The following is a 6,186-nucleotide window of genomic DNA, read 5'->3' as shown; positions in this document are numbered from 1 at the left end:
AAGCCATGGTTGAGGCTTCCCTTCGAACGACCCTCCTCCTCCTTCCACTCCTTCTTCTCTTGCGACCATCTGGCCAGCTGTGGTGGGGCTCAGAGGGTGCACACAAGCACCTCCTCAAGCGAGTGCCTGCCCACCTTAGTGTGCGCTTTTGCTTAACCCAGTTGCTCACTTAAGGAGGTTCTTCCTGTTTGTACGCACCCTCCCAGCCTTGCCACAGCCAGCAAGGGGATCACGAGAGGAGGAGTGGGAGGAGGAAGAGGAGGGTCACTGGAGCCTTAGAGCAAAATGTCCTATATATCTCAGACATCAACACCCTTGAAAATGTCCAAACATATTTCACCAGAAGAGCCCTTCACTCCTCCACTCGAAACAGAATATCCTACAAAAATAGACTAACAATCCTGGGCCTAGAAAGCCTAGAACTACGGCGCCTAAAACACGATTTGAGTATTGCCCACAAGATCATATGCTGCAACGTCCTACCGGTCAATGACTACTTCAGCTTCAACCGCAACAACACAAGAGCATGCAACAAATTCAAACTTAATACGAACCGCTCCAAACTTGACTGTAAAAAATATGATTTCAACAATCGAGTTATCGAAGGGTGGAACTCATTACCGGACTCAATTGTGTCAACCTCTAACCCCCAACATTTCTCCCTTAGACTCTCCACGATTGACCTCTCCAGGTTCCTAAGAGGCCAGTAAGGGGCGTACATAAGTGCACTGGTGTGCCTTTTGTCCCCTGTCCAATTGTCTTTCCTTTATCTCACTTATCATATATATTTTCTTCCTTTCATTTATCCTCTCCTCTAAGTTCACTTTTACCCTTATATATATTACTACATGTCTATTTTTCTTCCTATGTATTTGTGTATTGGACAAACAAACAAACAAATAAATAAATAAATAAATAAGTGTGTGTGTGTGTGTGTGTGTGTGTGTGTGTGTGTGACACATGTTTTTTTTGCTGAATTTGAAAATTAAGTGAGACTAGGATAGATCTATTTCGGCCTTATTTTGGCCTCATCAGCTAGCCATACCCACTGGGACTTGAACCTGCAGTCTTTGCCTTGTAAGGCAGAGAATTATCCTCTAGGCTACAGTATCCAATCCCTATATATTTGCCTTCATGCCACATTTGTGCTCAAGGCAGCCTTTGCCTCCTGCTGCTTTGGACTAAGAACTGTAAACCGCATCCTGTTGCTAGGGGTGAGTGGGACAGGGTCGCATTGTGGCTCCATGTTGTAATGGGCTCCAGGAGGAGGGGGGATTCCATCTCCCCCATTGTGAAGCGCACTGAAGTTCACTGTGCTGTACAAGGTGCTGTGAGAGTGCCTCACGGCCTGCTTACGCCTCATATCAGAATCAGAGAGCGGAGAGAGAAATATACAAAGTGAAAAACACAGAGAGATGTAGTATTCTTTGTGTGGGTCAGAGATTGCATAGATGGGCATGCCCTATGTCAGCGATGGCGAACCTATGGCATGGGTGCTACGGGTGGCACATGGAGCCATATCTGCTGGCACGCGAGCTGTTGCCCTAGCTCAGCTCCAACATGCATGTGTGTGCCAGGGAGGTGATTTTTGACTCACACAGAGGCTCTGGGAGGGGTTTTTTTTGTTTCCAGAGAGCCTCTGAGAGGATGGGGGAGGGCATTTTCTGTCACGCTGAGTATTGACAGCCCCAGAGACATTCAGAGACATTCAGAGTTATTCAGTAATTAAATAGTTAACAGTGTGTGTTTTATTAACTCCTCCTATTATGATGTAAAATCCTGCCACGTCATCACATCCGTCCTCCTGAGATTCTCCATAGTGTATTCATAGTTCGCTCTAAGCTGAGTAGTGAACAATCGCTCACTTAAAAATCATAATCAACTCAGAGTTTTCCAAACCTGCCCAGAAGCCGAGAGGGAAAGAGTGAGAGGGTAGGAGAGAGAGAGGAAGAGAGAGAAACAGATAGAAGAGAGGAAGGAAAAGAGAAAGAAAAAGAATGGGAGTAAGGAAGAGAGAAAGAAAATCAAAATCTAGTTTGAAACTAGCTCAACTATTTAAGTGGCATTTTGATATTGATAGAGTTGCCCTATTATGAGATCACTGTTATAGACACACAGTACAGTATTTTATTTTGAAATTCTCTGAGGCAAAACAGGGTGGGTTTTTTATTTGTTTGTTTGTTTGTTTGTTTATTTGTTTGTTTATTTGTTTGTTTGTTTATTATTTCTGTGCCGCCCAGTCCCAAAGGGACTGCCGCTCAGACACTATACTTTTCCGCCCCCCCCAAAAAAAAATTAGAGGGAACACTGATTGTATTGCTCTCTTCTTTGTTAGCTGCCATGATGTGAAGATGCATTTTATATGCCTCCTATGGCATACTTTGTTTTTCTACTTTTATAATAAAAAGAAACCTTGTTTGAAAGCAAATTCTTTCTTTTAATCCACCGACCTCCAGAAATGATTTATTATGGTTCACACGGACTGTAATATATCGTCTATTTCTGACATTTTCACCTTCCCCCGGGGGGGAGCACAAGCCTACTGTGGGCCCCAGAAATTGGAAAACAGGCCATTTCTGGCCTCCAGAGGGCCTCCGGGAGGCGAAGGAAGCTGTTTTTGCCTTCCCCAGGTATTGAAATATGGGTGTGGGCACTCACGCATGTGCGATAGCATGCGCCCATGCTCTTTCGGCACCCAAGGAAAAAAAGGTTCGCCATCACTGCCCTATGTCAAGGCCTACATATGAATATTCAGCCTACATACGAATATTTGGTTCATTTCATTCCGTTGGCAGGATTTAGCAAGATTTTTGCTTAAACTTTGCTGGCATAGAGATTTGAGTAGACCTTGGAAGGTTCAACCTTGGGGCAAATTGCTCTAAGGAGGAGGTGCTGACTGATATCATCTGCACTAGCTGGTATAATTAAAACATATTTTCTTATCTGCTGTCAAGGTTTTCTATAAACTGTCTACAGCTTTGTCATTACACCTGCTTATTATATGTTACTTCATCTTGTAACACTGCGCATGTGCACTGAAGTAGGAGTAGAGATAACAGTTCATTATAAAAGAGCTGACTGAGAAAATAAAAATCCTTTCTTCTCTCACCTGCCTTTTTCTTCTCTGTATCCTTTGCAACTTTACAGGGGGGGGATTTAGAAAGACATAGAGAGACATACAGAGAGAGGCATGGGAGAAACATGGGAGAGAGACAGAGGGGAGAGATGGAGAGAGAGAGGGGGGGGGGAGAGGGGGGAAGGGAGGGCAAAAGAGAGATGGGGAGAGAGAGTCAGAGAGAAATACACAGAGATAGAGAGAGGGGACAGAGAGGTGGGGATGGGGGGGAGATACAGAGTTACAGAGAGAGGGAGGGAGGGAGAGAGGGTGGGAGATAGATGGTCAAAAGGGTTTTGTGGCTCTCGGTGTTTTTTAACAACCAGTTGTCTGCCCTAATGAACAGCTGGGTAGGCATGATTAGGGGATCATGGAGACCTCTCCTACAAAAAGATATTGATAAAATTGAACGGGTCCAAAGACGGGCTATAAAAATGGTGGAAGGTCTTAAGCATAAAACTTATCAGGAAAGACTTAATGAACTCAATCTGTATAGTCTGGAGCAGTGTTTCCCATCCTTGGCAACTTGAAGATATCTGGACTTCAACTCCCAGAATTCACCAGCCAGAATTCACTGGCTGGGGAATTCTGGGAGTTGAAGTGCAGATATTTTCAAGTTGCCAAGGTTGGGAAACACTGGTCTGGAGGACAGAAGGGAAAGGCGGGACATGGTCGAAACATTTAAATATGTTAAAAGATTAAATAAGGTTCATGGGAGAAGGGTTTTTAATAGGAAAGTGAAGAACAAGCGGGCAAAATCTGAGGTAGTTGGGCAAGATTAGAAGTAACGTGAAAAAATATTATTTTACTGAAAGAGTAGTAGATGCTTGGAACAAACTTCCAGCAGACGTGGTTGGTAAATCCACAGTAACTGAATTTAAACATGCCTGGGATAAACATCCATCCATCCTAAGATAAAATACAGGAAATGGTATAAGGGCAGACTAGATGGACCATGAGTCTTTTTCTGCTGTCAATCTTCTATGTTTCTATCATGCAATTGGGTGGGAGGAAGGGAGGTCGAGGTGGCCATGCCCATCCAGGGTTTGTGGCTCTCGATGTTTTTTTTTTCCTGTGGGAAACAGGTCCAAATGAGTCTTTAAGGTTGTAGACCCCTAGTCTATAAGACGTATACAGTGATCTCTCGGTTAGCGCGGGGGTTACGTTCCAAGACCTCCCGCGCTAACCGATTTCCGCGTTATATTGGATGCGGAAGTAAAACCACCATCTGCGCATGTGCGCCATTTTTTTCATGGCCGCACATGCGCAGATGGTGGAGTTTGCGTGTGGGCGGTGGGGAAGACCAAGGGAAGATTCCTTCAGCCGCCCAACAGCTGATCTGCTCCGCAGCGCGGAAGCAGCGAGGAGCCGAAGATGGGGTAAAGGCAAAGGGGAAACCCCATCTTCGGCTCCTCGCTGCTGCCGCGCTGCGGAGCGGATCAGGTGTTGGGCGGCTGAAGGAACCTTCCCTTGGTCTTCCCGCTTGCCGCTTGCCAGTCCACACACGCCCCCCTGGATGAGCCGGCCACAGGGGCGAGGGGTGGGGATGAAGGGGCAGGACTTCCCGGGCGGAAGGCATGCTCGGCTCTGCCGCTCCAGCCCCTTTCGGCCGAGAAGCCAGGGAAGTCGAGCCAGGCGTGGCGGCGGCAGCGCTGCTTCTCCGGTCGCCCGGTCCTCCTGCCTCCTGCGCCGATGTTCCCCGCTGCGACGGAAGGCAGTCGCTTGGCTAGGGAGGCTCGGCCGAAAGCGGCTGGAGCGGCAGAGCCGAGCACGCCTTCCGCCCGGGAAGTCCTGCCCCTTCATCCCCACCCCTCGCCCCTGTGGTCGGCGGGGATGAAAGGGCAGGACTCCCTGGGTGGAAGGCGTGCTCGGCTCTGCCGCTCCAGCCGCTTTCGGCCGAGCCTCCCTAGCCAAGCGACTGCCTTCCGTCGCAGCGGGGAACATCGGCGCAGGAGGCAGGAGAGGACCGGGCGACCGGAGAAGCAGCGCTGCCGCCGCCACGCCTGGCTCGACTTCCCTGGCTGCTTGGCCGGGGAGGCTCGGCCGAAAGCGGCTGGAGCGGCAGAGCCGAGCACGCCTTCCACCCAGCGATTGTTCCGCTGCCGCCAGCATGGCCTGGCTGGCAGCGGAAAATGTAACGGAGCCCACGGGGGATTCGCCTTCCTCCCACCCGCAGCCGAGACTGATTGTGGGCTCCTTCGCAACCTCGGAGAGCTTCCGGGGCATGAAAGCTCACGAAAACCAGGAAGCTCTCCGAGGTTGCGAAGGAGCCCACGATCAGTCGGCTGCCGGCGGGAGGAAAGCGAATGCCACGGGGCTGGGCTCGGCTCCCCCCTCGGCTCCCCCCCTTACCAGCCCCGCCGCGGAAGGCTCCATTCTATTCCCTGCCGGCCCGATTGAGCGGCCGGCGGTCTCCATTCAGGGAACAGAATAAAAAAAAAATTTAAAAAAAAAAATTTTTTTTTAAATAATATTTTAATATTTTATTTTTTAAATAATATTTTTTGAAAAACCGCGTTGCAGCGTTTCGCGCTAATCGAGAACGCGCAAGTCGAGGGACCACTGTATACATAATTTTCAACCACGTCGTTGCTCCATATTGTGCCGTTACTTCATCAACAGGCATATTTTTAATATTTAATATTAAGGACCATCCAACAACACATTACAACAGCATATAGACGCATTTTAAAGTTGCTGAGGTTGAAAAATGCCAGGCTCCCTAATCAAAAGCCAGTACTGTACTGTACTTTACATAGAAGCCCAAAATAACTTCCCATGTCAAACATATCCCAGTGCCATAAAGTCCTCCAAATGCTAGAGGTCGCTCTCTAAACTTCCCGTCCTTCGCCCGATATTGTCGTTTCAGAGTCGGCTAATGGAATGCCTGATGACCTCTTATTATTATTTCTACCTTCGTTTCTGAATCTTTTCGAGGCATTTTCCATAACTCTCCGACGAGCGGCTAACGCGCCGGCCAAAATAAAAATAAAAATAAAAACATTACCGAGAAAACCCGTCACAGGAGAAACAGGCCATCGTGAGGCCAGCTCTATTTGCCGCGAGGCCCC

The sequence above is a fragment of the Erythrolamprus reginae genome, chromosome 3 (genome assembly GCF_031021105.1).
Source record: "Erythrolamprus reginae isolate rEryReg1 chromosome 3, rEryReg1.hap1, whole genome shotgun sequence".
Lineage (NCBI taxonomy): Eukaryota > Metazoa > Chordata > Lepidosauria > Squamata > Dipsadidae > Erythrolamprus > Erythrolamprus reginae.
The sequence above is the reverse complement of the archived record's forward strand: the minus strand, read 5'-3'. Positions refer to the sequence as shown.